This window comes from Ciconia boyciana, chromosome 3 (assembly GCF_034638445.1).
Source record: "Ciconia boyciana chromosome 3, ASM3463844v1, whole genome shotgun sequence".
NCBI lineage: Eukaryota > Metazoa > Chordata > Aves > Ciconiiformes > Ciconiidae > Ciconia > Ciconia boyciana.
This window is the reverse complement of record NC_132936.1, coordinates 34168424-34183688: the sequence shown is the minus strand read 5'-3', so window position 1 is coordinate 34183688 and position 15265 is coordinate 34168424. Positions and strand designations below refer to the sequence as shown.

Genomic DNA, 15265 nt, shown 5'->3' with positions numbered 1-15265 from the left:
ATTATTTGTTGCTGCCTTGGTCCTGTTATTAAGCTGTTAAAATAATACTGCAGAAAGATGGGCTCTAATCCTGGCTTTGGGCAGACTCTCAGCGCTTCATTTTCTCCTTTGTGAGATGACACTTCCTCTGTAAACATGGAATCCCACGTTGTTTAGGAGTTTCTCTCTTTTTGCGGTGAAACATGTTTCCCAAAATCATACCATCACAAGCTAGTTTGTCCCATTGTGCTCCAGCCTTTCACTATGTTTTAGATAGATTGTACTGCTCAGTTGTACTGCTGGGGAAGTGGAAAGGATGTGCTTATTACAAGACCTAATGCAGGGTTATCATAAAGGCTGCTAAGAGCACTTTCTTGTGCTTCTGTTGTGATGCCATCCTCCCACGGGTGCCATACAGCACCTCTGCTAGTGGTGGTTTTCAGTGTTTTCAGGTGGTTTTCAGTGGTGGTTGAGGTGGTTTTCAGTGCTTACAGGGCAGCCTACAGTTTGTACAGTCATAGCCAGGCAGCTGGGGTATTGAGAGCTGCCCAGCTATGGCAGCATGGAAGTCAGCTCCAAGCCAGCCTCACCCTGCTTTGAGACCCTGGGTATATTCTTAGGCTATGGGAGGGTCCAGCTGACCCCATTTCATTACTTAGTTCAGCAGAAATACACTGAGCATCGCCACCAACTAAGGACTTCTGGGCTTTGCATCATTTGAAGGCTGCATTTCTCCAGTTACTTCTGTGTAGCCTAAAGCACTTGCTGGCTCAGGTGTTCTAAAAAAGCGCTGCTAAAATAACTCAGCTCTAATGGGAAAGGGATAGGTTGATGTTGACAAATGAAATAATTCCAGGATCTATGATATTCATGTTCTGTTCTTTGGGTAGCCATCCTATAAAGATAGCTCTGTATAGCTGTGAACTTCGTAAATAGTTGAACTTTGTGCAACTTGCCTAGCTTGCAAGCAGTGTTGGTAAGGATTTTGAGATGCCACCAGGTTATGGTGTTGAGTTCACAAAGTACAGATGAAATATGCACAGTGGTAGATTTTTTTTTTTTCCTTAGCAGTGACCATACTTGCTGCATTGATATTAATGGAGCTGCTAATTAAGATCTTGCAGCTTGACTATGTGCAATTTAGTGCGAGATATTTAAAAGATGTGTAGATGTGGCACTTAGGGACATGGTTTAGTAGTGGACTTGGCAGTGTTAGGTTTACGGTTGGACTCATGATCTTAAAGGTCTTTTCTAACCTAAATGATTCAATGATTCTATGATTCTAATTGATTAAATGCTACAATATGCTTTGTGCTGCCTGCATGGAAGAGCAGATCAAATCTAAATTGAAATAGATTATGTTTTATTGCCTTGGGGTAATTGTGTGTAGCATATAGCCTTTGAAATTAGAAGTGACAAAACCAGTTGTCTCTGTTGCCACTCAGAGTAGGTGTGTGTCATAGTGTACAGGTTTGCAAAAACAGGAGTGTACTGGTTTTGGCTGGGATAGAGTTAGTTTTCTCCATAGTAGTTAGTATGAGGCTATGTTTGGGATTTGTGCTGAAAACAGTGTTGATAATACAGGAATGTTTTAGTTGTTGCTAAGTGGTGCTTATACTAAATCAAGGCCTTTTCAGCTCCCCATGCTCTGCCAGGTGCACAAGAAGCTGGGAGGGGACACAGCTGGGACAGCTGACCCCAACTCACCAAAGGGCTATTCCATACTGTGTGATGTCATGGTCAGTACATAAAGCTGGGGAAGAAGAAGGAAGGGGGGGACATTTGGAATGATGGGGTTTGTCTTCCCAAGTAACCATTACGCGTGATGGAGCCCTGCTTTCCTGGAGGTGGCTGAACACCTGCCTGCCCATGGGAAGGAGTGAACGAATTCCTTGCTTTGCTTTGCTTGTGAGTGCAGCTTTTGCTTTCCCTATTAAACTGTCTTTATCTCAACCCATGAGTTTTCTCACTTTTACTCTTCTGATTCTCTTCCCCATCCCACTGCAGGGAGTAAGTGGCTGTGTGGGGCTTAGGTGCTAGCTGAGGTTAAACCATGACAAGGAGTGACCAAACTTGTCTGCTCTTTGTTGAAAAGTCCTGACAATCATGAAAAGTCCCATAGCCACTCATGTTCATGGCTAGAAGTCTGTCATGTTGACTTCTGGGGACCCTGGCCCTTCTGATGACCATTGCAGTGCCTCCCCTCTGACCCCAGGAAAGGGCTCTCCTCAGGGTATTTATCACCTGCTTTCCCTGTTGAAAGTGAAAAGTATCAGCTGCCTTTTGTGATCAGCCTTGCTGAAGTTTGCATGCTCTAAAAGTCTCAGCAAGTACCCAAACTGAGGGGTGCTTAGTGATACTACACCTTGGGAGGCAAGCTCTACTGCTAACAAAGATCTATTTTCTGATACTTCCAGTGGCAAACTTTATTCTGACAGTGTGTTTTCACCTATACTTCATGTTTTTCTCTCCTGCAGAGATACGTGTGTATTAGCCCAAATGCCCTTCAGTGGGGCTTTGCTGCTCTTGAGCTCAGAGATTTGGTTAGAGCTATGTGAACTCACCGTGTAGTATGGCTTGGTTAGGATAGGAAAGGAGCAGAACTGAAACTCGGAGGACAAAAGAAGTTGAATGGAAAATATCTGGTAAGATTTTTCTATGAACTGCTGAGCTCTTCCAAGTGGGGGAGAAAAAGGATCAAAAATGAAGAATATTAAAGACAAATTGATGTCTGAACTGTCAGTTCAGGCAACTCCAGAGACAAACTGAATGGAAAGTTTTCCCCTGAAGTCCCCATGGAATTTTTAAAGACAAATCTAAATGGAGAACAGCACAGATTTACGTCTTTGTCTACAGGAACGGAATAATTATTGGCAGGCAGCAAAGAAACTCCAGATTCTTGGCAGAAAAAGAAAGAGGTCCAGCTCAAAGACTTGAACTGAGTTGATTTAAGGTCTTTCAGGGGCAAATGTAAGATTTTTATATGTACAGTAGAACAAATCTGTGGAAACATGGAGGTGGGAAATTAAAAATGTTGGTTAGGGCTTGAAAATATGTGTACCTGTATTTGGTTTCTTTGAGCATTTTTGCAGGCTGAAATGATGTCTGAACATATGCCAAATGCATTGTTTACAGCAAGTAATTACCTATAAAGGAATATGGAAGTTCCCACTTCAGATTGTGGTCTGTCACTTAATTTTAAAAGCAAGACTTTTTTTGAGTATTTTAACAGAAATGCAATTTCTATTTCACATTTTAATCTGAAATGAGAGGAAAGGTAGTTGATGCTATCATCTCCCAGTTTGAGCAGTTTGAAAAATATATGTGGATTTTAGGTGCATAAAAGTTCACAATGATTTCTTGATTGCTGTGGGTGGTTTGGTTTGTTTGTTGTGTTGTGGGTTTTGGTTTTTTTTAGTAGATCACGCTGTTCTTTTGATCTGTTTGATGTTGCTGGAATCGTTAGGATGTTAGGCTGGTTTTACTCCCTTCCTTTCTCTGTAATCTGTATTTGTGTCTAGTGAAGAGGGGGAAGTAAGGATTTTGCTTCAGTCCATTTGAGTCAAGATTCCTATGCTGTGCAAAGATTTCTGGTGAGGCCTTCACAGACTTTTTAACACTGCTGGTTTAGTACCATCCTCTAGTTCTGCAGGGATGTGAAAGAGTGAGTCACGGATTGTATGCTGTGAGGCTTGTAAAGAGCAAGATCCTAGCAGGGGCAGTAGGCTGGACCTCTGTGGCCTTGAACCCTTCCCCTCCAACTCCCCTGCTGAACTTTAAAGAAACTTCACAGGGCTGTCCAGTTCGGTTTCTCTTCAGATTAACCTGAAAGAAGGACAAATGCCTGTGGCTGTCACCAGTAGGGCTAGTTCATGTGGCTTAGCAGTGTGAGGTGTTTTTTTAATGTCTGCTCTTCTGAAGAGAATTTTAACTGAGACACCAAAAGATATGGCAGAAAAAAGCTTCACTCTTTCAAGCAGGAACATTGGCTTTTTTGTTACCTGGCTCCTGGGACTTGCCTATACATAGACTTGTTCTGAACAGCTCTCACCAACGCTTCTGTGAATAGAACAGGAGCTTCCAAAAATAATTTGATTTTTGAATCATCCGTTGCATTTGAAATCCACACCCTGCTTTAATAATAACAGACAGTTTTTAGGCATAGACAAGTTCTTGACAATTTGTTGAAAACGAAACTTTTTTATGGAAATACTCTTTACTTTGAACTTTTGAGAAAGGTGCTTGGATCCAGGCTGTGACTTGTGCATGAGCAGTGAGGGCAAACCTGCAGCACAGACACTGGGACTCAAGAGGAGTGCAGGAAACTGAAACACACGTCCCTATTCTACCAGATTAAAAAATGAAAGCAAGTGTTGAAATCTTGACAACTTTAACAAAACCAAAAGAGTGCCCCAACCTGCGTGTGTCCCCCACAACTTCTGTGTTCTCATATTTTGGCCAGCTTTACTCTACTTTCGTTCATGGAAAAAACAGTTGCTTTATACTCTGAAGACCTTGCTGTATAGCCTGCTTGAGAGTATATTTTCCGAATTAAGTCATCTTAATCTCTCATTTCTTAAGTATAAAAGCATCCAATTATGTTTGGGATACAATTTTCTTGTGGGGAAGGGAGGTGGAGGGAAAAGAGTCAATCGAGAGCTGATCATGCACAGAGAAGAAAGTAGAGGATAAATTTTCAAAAGGCCAAAAGGTCCAACTTGATTCCTGCTGATGCTGACAGTCCTGTGGAGATCAATATTCAGCAGGCATGGCTATACCCTTCTGAGATTGTGCCTTGCCTTTCACTGGCAGCTCCTGCTCCACAGCCCTCTTGCTTGCCTGTCTGCTCTGTGGAGCTTGCCTGATCCCACTAAGGGGAATTGAGTACCAACTCTCAGCTGATCTGTCTCCCACTTCTTGCATTTTGTAGCTAGGGCACTGAGAGAAATTGGGCTGAGAAGGTGGTAGCTGCCCTGGAAAGTTCAAGAGGGGATAAAGTCGGTATGTTTGCCAGCAGAGAGAGACCTAGAAACAGGGCTGCAGAAAGGCTTAGCAGAAGCAACCTGAGGATGGCTTGAGTAGAGAGGAGTCTTGGGAAACAAAGTGAAGGGCAAACCCGGGTAAGGACAGAGCTTGCTACTTAATGTAGAGCCTCAGCAGCTGATTTCACAGGAGAGGAGATGACATGGAATTCTGCACAAGACAGCAAAAAATGCAAAAGGTGGGCAATGTGTGTGTATGTAATCAAAAGGCAGCAATATGTGAGACTGCTCTGCCAGTGTGGGCTCGTGAGAGAGAAACTGGAAGTACTGTACCAGGATAGCACAGTGAACCTGTTCTGAAGATGGGACTTGATAGACCTTTAGCTTGAAACAGTCTTGTGTCCAGCTGGCAGAAACAGCACTTTTAATTGTCTGGAAAAGACTATCTGTACCTGTTCTAAGTCCTATTCCATGGACTTCTCCCTTGATGAAGGAAGGACTGATCCTCCCACATCAGTCCAGTGACAACCAGCTATTGCTGCTGCTCAGCCTGGAGAGGGCAAGGTCATCTGCAAAGAGCCTGGTCTCTGGTGTCGAGTTCCTCTGGAAGAAGGCTCTTGCTCTGGTCACCCATAGTCAAAGCTCCTGCACAATCAAAGGAAGATGCTGGGGACAGCAGGGAATACAGCCTGATTCTGAGAGGGAGAGTTAATTCATCACAAGATTATTTTCTTGGGCATCCTGAACAAGAAGCAACATATAAAGCCACCAGGGATTCAAATATGTTACCCAAACCACCTGCATCAAATCAAGCAACTCTAAGAACTTTTCTTCTATCAACAAGCAATTTTGGAAAGCCTCCTTTAAGCAATGTCCTCCTCTGGAGCAGCATTCTGGAGGTAGCTCTGCAGTGTCTATAAGGTTCATCAAGTGCTGCGGTACAAAATGGGATCTGTCCGTACTCCTGCTGGTCCCCGTGGTGGCTGCTGCGAGGGGACCAGAGGCAGGGCTGCGAGAACGGAGTAGAAAATAAGTCTGATAACGTGGATTTATTTGGGGGGATTTTTTTGTCGCTGGAGGCTGCGGGGCTGACAGAGGCGGGGGTATAAAAAAAGTCTTCAGCGCTGCTGCTGGTTTGGTACGATGCAAATTCGCTATTTTCCCTCAGCACTCTGTTCTCTGCCTAGCCAAGAAACAATCTAAAATCCCTACCTGCGGAATTAAAAGAAATAAAATTATTTCCTCAGTCTTCTGTGGGGCCTGTCGGCTGGACTGATGCCGGTCCGAGGCTGTTGGGCCTGCCTGCCTCCCTGGGCCGGCCTGCCCTGCCATCACCCGGCCATGCGGCCTGGCTGTGCCGAGGGACATGGCCTCTGCCTCAAATACCCGAGAGAACTCTCTTACACTGCCTCAAGGAGAAACTGGGAATCATTTGAGGTAATGATCTTGTAATAAAGGTCGGGTCTTAATGAGTGAGGACATAGCCTGGCTTAATAACTCCTGTTTTCCGACTGCCGTTTTCTGTTTTGGGACAGGAAAAGTGATTTTTCTGCTTTAGTTCAAGGTGAATGCTGCACTCTGCTTTGCCTCCCTGCTCATTTAGGATTTAGGCAATAGATAGTTAAGGCAGTCTGAAATATTTTTACAGCTAGCTAGTCCATGAATTTTAGCAGATTTGGCCTACTTTTGGAGGGTTTTGGGGCAGAGATGTTTACAACAGCTTGCAGAAAGGACAGGAGTTGCTTTTGTAAAATTCTTAATGTGCCAGCATCTGGGTACCTCAGTCTCGCTGCTAATCAGTCTGCAGGTTTCAGAAACATTATTATGTTTCTTTTGCCTGCCATGTCCCCTGTTTCTGGAGGTGGGGAGAGGTAAGACCTTCAAACCTAGCGGAAGCATAAAACTTGTTAGCATTTTCAGACAGAGCTCCAGCTCTGAGCTGCACAGTTGACAGAGGCCAGCTATGTTTGCATCTTGCTAGCTCTTTTAAATTTATTTTTGTCACCCCACGAGTACCTTCTTCTCTGTCCCGCTGTATTCTAGAGGAAATCTTTGAGGAAAGACAGCAAAGGACAAGATGATAACATTACACAATCTTAGATGGCTTTTTAAGGATGGTATGAGACTCCATTTCTTTGGTGCAGGAAAGGGAAATCTTTTATTTGAAGAAAGGTTGTGGATATCTCTAAACCTTGGAGCTTTGGGGGGTAGTTTATTTCACGTGTTTATCTTGCTGAAATTTAAGGTAAATTTTTCTATCAAAATTTTTGTATATAATTGGGCAATAAAGTCAGTATGCTGGGGAGCTGTGGATGGCTTCACTTTCTATGGTTCTTACAAGAAAAGATCAGGCAAGGCTTGTTAATTTGCGTTACAAGAAAGCCCAGTGTACTGGCTTGCCTGTCACTGCAGTATTTCATCCATCTGCCAGGCTTTCTCTCTTCATCCAACTGAGTTGAGCAATGTGGCTGTGTTGATTTCTGTCTGCAACACAGGGGGCTTCACTGGACAGATATTGCGTTATGCTAATCATCTTTATGACATGAACAGGAAAAAAAAAAGCCAATTCTGAGTATGTGCCTGATGTCTGCTGACATACAACTTCTGTTGCAACCAGTGGGAAAGCATGGTTGATTCAGGCTTAGCACCCCGGTCTTACTGTATCTTACAGCACAAGTACTGATTTTTTTTTTTTTTTTTTAAATTGTAACTTGTGATTGTGCAGAGGTGTTAGTTTGACTTTTTTTTTAATTGCTCTTTCAGGAGCTCCAAGCTTTTGCTCAGGATAAACAATCGAACTGTTCTGGTGAGTGCTGCACTTTAAGCCTTCGCACCTGAGTATGGTCATGCTGAGGAAGTGACCAGCTCTGCTGACAAAATCTGTGAGCTTGAGACATGTGCTATGGTAAGGCAACTATAGGACCAATAAAATGAGCATTTGCAACTCAATAAAATCTGGAATTTCAAAATGCCTGCTGTATCAACCCAGACATGACTTGGCAGTAATTGCTGTAGGATATCTAAATTAAGCAATGAGGTTTCTATTGTGGCAACTGTTAGGAAAGACTTTGCAATGCACATCAATTCCTCTAGGACCCAAATGCACTTTTCCTTTTAAGGGGGAGTTGTGGGCATTCAGATCCTTGCAGACAAGTTACTGAGGCCCTAAATCAGCAAAACACTTTTAAGCACTCTGTTGATGAAAGGGAGACATAAGCTCTTAATTATCTGTGCTGAACAGGGAGCTGGGAGGCTCCTTGAGTATCTTTTAAGACACTTATACGCAAGCTGTGCCCTGAAATGCAGAGCCCAAGAAGCTGCTGCCTTACCCTCTAGCTGCACTTGTCTTCTGTGAATGTGCTCACTAACCTTCAAGTAAATGGCGCCTTACATCTGACTCCTTGTGGGAATTTTGCCTATCCCAAGTGCTTATCAGTTTAGAAGACTAGGCATAATGCTGTATTCATCTTTAATTGGAGCACTTTTGATAACTGTCCATTTTATCCAGATACTGCTGAGTGTGGGATTATTAAATAATCTGAAAGACAAATGGAGGATGAAGCCAGGAGGGGAACTGACTTTGTCTTTTATATGTTCGCATCTGTAGCATAACCAGGCGTTGGTAGATACTTCAGCCCTATCAGCGCAGCCAGCACTTTGGAGTTCTCCGCAGGAGGCAGAAAAAGAAAGAAAAGAAACCCCCCCTTATCCCCTCCCCAAAGCAGCAGGCAGTTGCAGCTGTGCTCAAGGAGAAGGTTTGTGTCAGCAGATCTTACACAGCTATGCTCAGAAAGTTTGTGTCAGCAGCCATAAAAGCTGGCCTGTCAGCATTTCTGTTTTATTCCATACACAAAATGCATATTACTGAACAATTATGCCAAAGGCAGGGAATATTTCTTGATAACGCAACTTGGAAGTAATGTCTTCCTGTGGGAGCGATTCACGTCACGTGCCACAGAAATCTTTGTGGGTTTAGATGCGAATCCTTGTTGCTGGTACTTACTGTAACATTGCATTGGAAGCCAAGTCATTTGGTGTTGCATCCTGGCCAAGGTAGTCTTGGCCTGACCCAAAGTCCATGGAAATCAGTGAATTGCTGGTAATTCTAACAAGCTTCCAAGCATACCCCCAAAGAGCATATTAATTATGAATGAAGCTTGGTGATGCTTAGATTTTTGGCCTCCAAAGGCTTGGGAGAATACGTAAAATGCACACCGATTCAGTGTGCAGTTGGGATCTAGCTATTATAAAGGCAGGTCAGAGAGCTAGAATGAGTTTTGAATACTGTCCTGGTTTCAGCTGGGATAGAGTTAATTTTCATCCTATTACCTAATATAGTGCTGTGTTTTGGATTTAGGATGATAATAATGTTGATAACACACTGATGTTTTAGTTGTTGCTAAATAATGTTTACACTGGTCAAGGACTTTTCAGCTTCCCATGCTCTGCCAGGTGCACAAGAAATTGGGAGGGGGCACAGCCCCAAACTGGCCAAAAGGGCTATTCCATACCATATGACATCATGCTCAGTATATAAAATGGGGGAAGTTGGCTGGGGGGTGGCGATTGCTGCTCAGGGACAGGCTGGGCATCAGTCAGCGGGTGGTGAGCAATTGCATTGTGCATCGCTTGTTTTGTATGTTCTCTTATTATTATTATTTTATTTTCCTCTGCTGTCCTATTAAACTGTCTTTATCTCAACCCCCGGGTTTTACTCTTTTTCCCCAATTCTTTCCCCTATCCCGCTGGTGGGTGGGGGGGAAGGTGAGCGAGTGGCTGTGTGGTGCTTAGTTGCCACCTGGAGTTAAACCATAACAAATACAAACTGATTTACTGTTTTAATATATGTTTATTGCTCTATCTCAACCACCATTTAACTGTGTTTTGGCTGTCTCTGTTAAGAAAGATACTTTTATTCCTCCTTTGTCAGAGGTCACAGTTCAGAACAAATATTTTATTTAATAACATAGGTGGAGAAACAGAACTGGGTTTTAATTTAACTTTTTATTGAATGAGCCCTGCTTTTCTGTCCTGTGAATAGGCAACAATTTTCTGCACAGTCCTCATCTCTGGTTACTCGCAAGCACAAATTCTTTAAGAAACAAACAAAAATTCCAAGCAAAAAGTTATTCTTGGAGTAGTTAAGGAAGCAGGAGAAAAGGAGCATAAAATCCCCAGACACTCACTGTGGATTTGATTTCTGTCCATGTACAGGAGCTTCACTAATTAATTGCATAAGGGTCCAAGTCTGATTTCTGAAACTAATACAGACCTCTGTTTGGACATGGGGACTCTGGTGATCCAAATAAGCATAGAAATTGTTGTGACGCTGAGATCTACCTTGTCTACTTGGAGGTTCCTACCAATCTGCTGCTGGAGGTTACCACTCCCAGCCACTTAGCTGTCAGAGCAGATTTGATAAGGCCTCCTCTTTTAAGCAGCCTTCAGTGGTATTTACAATAGATTGGGATGCCTGTGAAAGGAGTGTGTCCTGGTTTTGGCTGGGATAGAGTTAATTTTCTTCCTAGTAGCTAATATAGTGCTGTGTTTTGGATTTAGGATGATAATAATGTTGATAACACACTGATGTTTTAGTTGTTGCTAAGCAGCGTTTACACTAAGTCAAGGCCTTTTCAGCTTCCCCCGCTCTGCCAGGCGCACAAGAAACTGGGAGGGGGCACAGCCAGGACAGCTGACCCAAACTGGCCAAAGAGCTATTCCGTACCATATGGTGTCATGCTCACTATAGAAACTGGGGGGAGTTGGCCAGGGGGCAGTGACTGTTGCTTGGGGACTGGCTGGGATCAGTCAGCAGGTGGTGAGCGATTGCATTGTGTGTCACTTGCTTTGTGTATTCTATTATTATTATTATTATATTACTTTAATTATTAAACTGTTCTTAACCCATGAGTGTTCTCACTTTTACTCTTCTGATTCTCTCTCCCATCCCACTGGTGGTGGGGAGTGAGTGAGCAGCTGCGTGGTGCTTAGTTGCTGGCTAGGGTTAAACCATGACAGAGTGCAAGGATAAGGCGTGCCCAGAAGTGTGCTGCCAGGCCACTGGTGCCAGGTACTAACCTGCAGCTGGGTGAGGGGGTCACCCTAACAACTTGGGGGGGGAGGGGAGGCAATACCAAGCACTGCCAAGAACAACAAAGTGTGTGCCAGTTGCTCTGCAGCAGGCATCTGACCACAGCTGAAGACAGACTTAGAGGAAGACAGTGTCTACCTAAGAGCTAACATCAATTTAACAAAGTGATGCCAAAGGATGCAAGTTAGAAGAAATGTTTTCACGGAGCTGCAGTTTCGTCCTCTTTTCCTTTCTCTTTTCCTTTCTCTTTTCCTTTCTCTTTTCCTTTCTCTTTTCCTTTCTCTTTTCCTTTCTCTTTTCCTTTCTCTTTTCCTTTCTCTTTTCCTTTCTCTTTTCCTTTCTCTTTTCCTTTCTCTTTTCCTTTCTCTTTTCCTTTCTCTTTTCCTTTCTCTTTTCCTTTCTCTTTTCCTTTCTCTTTTCCTTTCTCTTTTCCTTTCTCTCTCACTTAAACCTTCTTAACCTAAAACAAGGATACTATCAGAAAAGAGGAAAAAAATTCAAACAGTTATGTAAACAGTATTTTCTTTTTTTTCCATGGGCCTTCTACTAGTATGGTATTCAGTCAAAACCAAATACATTAATTTTATCCAGGTCACAGACATTCTGGCATGCTTCAAAGCCCCATGACTATTATCTAGCTTAATGTATTCTTACTTTTTTTTTAATGTGTATTCGTTTTTATTTCTTCCCAGCAAGCGTGAACCATTTTTTGTTTTTCTTCATGAGTCTGGGAATTTTTCCATTCATTTCAATGAGAAGTGTGCAGGGCCTCTCACCCTGTCTTATACAGGGCGGCACTGATCTCTTCTTGCATTTTGGAGAGAGGTGACTGTATATTGTAGCTTTGTCTAACCAGAGAAGCCAAGCTTTTGTGCTTGCAATTCATTTCAGGACTTCTTTTTCAGCATTACTTATCCATAAAATGCTAACCTGTTGCTGGAAGGGGGAGGGAGGGGGCAGTATAGTCTTGTGGCAGATGTATTGGGGAAGGGAATGACATTGCTTTTTCTGAGGTTAATAACAGAACAGATTGTGTTGTTTTTATGAGAGAATGACCCAATTATTAATTTTTAGCCATATATGCAGGCACAGTCCTGTTCATCTTACAAAATGCAAAGAAATACCCTGAGGACTAACTGCCGATGTTTCTGTATAAGCTAAAGCATAATTCTTTAGAATATCATCCCATCTTGAATACCACACCACCACCTAGGGACTGAATTGATAGTCATGTCCACTGTTTATCTGTTTTCTCAAAACCTCCTCTACAGTGGTACCTTAACACCTCTCGCTTGTAGGATACTGTATACCTTCTCTCATGCAGGTTCATAGTCCTGCACTGCCCAAATACATTGGTAGGTACCACAGTGTTTTCATTATTTTCCTCGTCTGTCCGCATAACTTCCTGCAGATTATCTAGAAGCTAAGATATCCTCTTCATTGGTTAATGGTATCCATGAAGTGGGTGAAACTAGAAGAGAAAAGCTTCTGAGAGTTGCTAATCCTGTAATCTTTCAACAATTAAAATAATTTTAGTGACTTGTGGAAAGATACAAGCACCAACTGTTTCGCTTTTCCTTTCGCTTAGAGAATCTGATAGCAAAACCCAACAAATTAGGCCTGAAATGGCTAAAAAACACCTCTAGTTGCCTAGGAGGGAGGAAAGGGAGGGGATCAATTGATGCACTTGAAAACCAGTCACAAAGTTTCCTTTCTGTCCACCCACCATAGTGTCTTCGAAAACACTTTTTCCTGATACAGAATTTAAACTGATTTTTTTTTTAGCTTTAGCCCTTTACGCTGTTACAACTAATCCCCAGTAGAAATATTCTGTGAATATTTATATAGTTATCTAGCTGTTTCCTTTAATTCTTCTCCCTTTAGGCCAAATAAATTTAGTTCTTGTTATCTTACTTTCGAAGCTGTATTTTTAAGTAATAAAGCAGTGTTAAATATAGTTGAAAGCAGACAACATAATGTGTCTGAGATTTCACAATAATTTAGGCTTTTGGAGACAACAGTGTCCATTTTACTAAGACCAGTAATCCAATATTATGAATTAGTCCCTTGTCAGAAAGCTTTGAACATCTGAAGTAATTGTCTTTTAAAAATAATTTACTGTGTGTTACTGGCATGTAAAAGCCTATTGTCAGACTTTACATAAATTCTCCATCCTATTTTAATACTAATTACAATGAGAACTCAAATGTTTAATTTTTAAACACTGAATTAATTTTTCTTTTTGCTTGTTAAAACACTATGAAACAGCTTGGAAACTCTTGTGACATCTGACATGGGACTTCATGGTGCCTGGTGGAAATTGTTGCATGTTTCCTCACATCCTGCTCTGGCAATGTAATGCTATTCATTCTTTAGCAAGTGGGACTGGGAAGAAGTCCAGGTTTATCTGTCTTTTCCTGGGGGAACTGGAAGATCCAGGAGATTATGGGATTTAAAGATTCTTAACTTCTAAAGCATTTGTTTGAAGTGCTAGTAACTGAAAAGTTTAATATACTAAATCTATCTGCAAAGTCTCTTACTTACAATTTGTATACCAAATGGTATCCTGCAGTAAGCTTTTTAGTGGGCACTCTCTCCTGGAAAAGTCATGCAGAAGTTAACAAAGATGTCATGATTAGAATTTGACAGAAATTAGCTCTTAGGCAGTGATGTATCATTCAGCTATTTTATTTGTTCACTATAATTTTTACACAGGGTATTGCTAAGTCATTACCTGGTAGTATATATAGATCTTCTGATTAGCTCAGATTCATAGAAATGATTCTGTTGAAATGAAAAGTAGAAGTGATGAAGATTGGAGTTTTATCACTGCTTCCTCTCTAAGATCTTGACTACCACTGGTTAAAACTTCTGAGTGCACTTCAAGGCAGAGTTACTGAGATGGCTGCACCAAGACTAAAAAATATTCTGAAGATGGATCTTTTTAATGGTTTGACCAATAATTTGAGCTTTTCAAACTCATGCCTTTGGCTCCAAGCACTGTATATTTTAAAGCAGGCTTGTAATGAGTGATAGAAATTTACCTTTTCCAGGTGACACCCTAGACACATTGCCAATATACCTAGTTTAAATTTACTAAGCAAGTAAGCAATAAAATAAAGTCTACAGAGGTATATAAAACTAGGGTTGCTTGGATTTACTGCCAATAGATACATGATGAGTATGATTAAGAGGCACTTTATGCTGACTTTCTAATAACTCTCTGCTAAAATATGTATTTCACACAGTTCTGTCAGCTTTATTGTTACTTTCTAATTTTGGCCTAAAGATTTTTATCAGATGTGATTGTTCCCTTTGGGGATTATAGGATGCATAAATTTCTCAAGATGAGAGAGTTTCTGTGATTCATTTTTCTTGGGCTCTGTTGGTTAAGATGAAACTCCTTACCAGAGTCTGTAGTGTTGTTTTTTACTCTGAATTCTTTTCTTAAATCTTCAGTTTGATTTAATATTATAACATAGAAAAATCCTTTCTGTATGAGTGCAGGAGGTCAGTATACTGGTTTGAATAAAGGAAGCCTTATTCTTTTCATTGTTGGAAATAATTATGGGAATTCAAACCCAATTTTTGTTTGTATTACAGCTGAGTTCAGCCTGTGATCATGCTGAAAGAAGCTAGCAACTGAAGCCCTCTGTGAAAACCTACTGCCCTAAAACTAAATGTATATTGTTTTATCTTCATTTTCAAGATGAAAATGGTTTAAGCTTTATGTCTTTAAAATAAATATTAAAACTATGTGCATCTTGCCCGTGAGGTAAATGTGGTTTGGTTGTCCCGCATAGGCACCTGCTGCCCTAGGCCTGTCTGGCTTCCTGCTTCTGGTCCAAAAGGGTACTGGTATCTCATGACTCCAGTGTCGCACCAGCCAGCCCTGTGTAGTTGTAACTATACTGAAGACTGCCTCTAATGTCTAGAAAGACTTACAGAAGAAAAAAATAGAAGACTAAATTTTGCCATTTCTTGGAAACAGGTGGATGAAAGCTGATACAGGTTTTAGTTTAATTTCTTGTAAAATGCTTTGACTTTCCAGTAACAGCCCACAGAAGCAACAAGAATCTATGGGCTCAGTTCGGATCCCCAAGCACAGGTGTCCAGTTATTTACTAGATATCCTGCCTGGCCTCCAGCTGCTGCTCCAGAAGGCTGTGAGTTTCTATTTAATCCCATGTCCTATCTATCAACCTTGTGTGGGT

General features: G+C 41.7%; 1 long non-coding RNA gene across 4 annotated transcripts in view; it reads left to right on the top strand.

Moving 5' to 3' along the window:
• LOC140648864 (uncharacterized) overlaps positions 1-14672 on the top strand; it is a 55504-nt gene extending 40832 nt beyond the window's left edge. The window contains exons 4-5 of one of the 4 annotated variants that reach the window (XR_012041365.1): positions 7725-7866; positions 14656-14672. This is a non-coding gene — a long non-coding RNA (uncharacterized lncRNA). The other 3 variants (XR_012041363.1, XR_012041364.1, XR_012041362.1) reach the window with 3 other exon arrangements.
• The last annotated feature ends 593 nt before the right edge of the window (positions 14673-15265 follow it).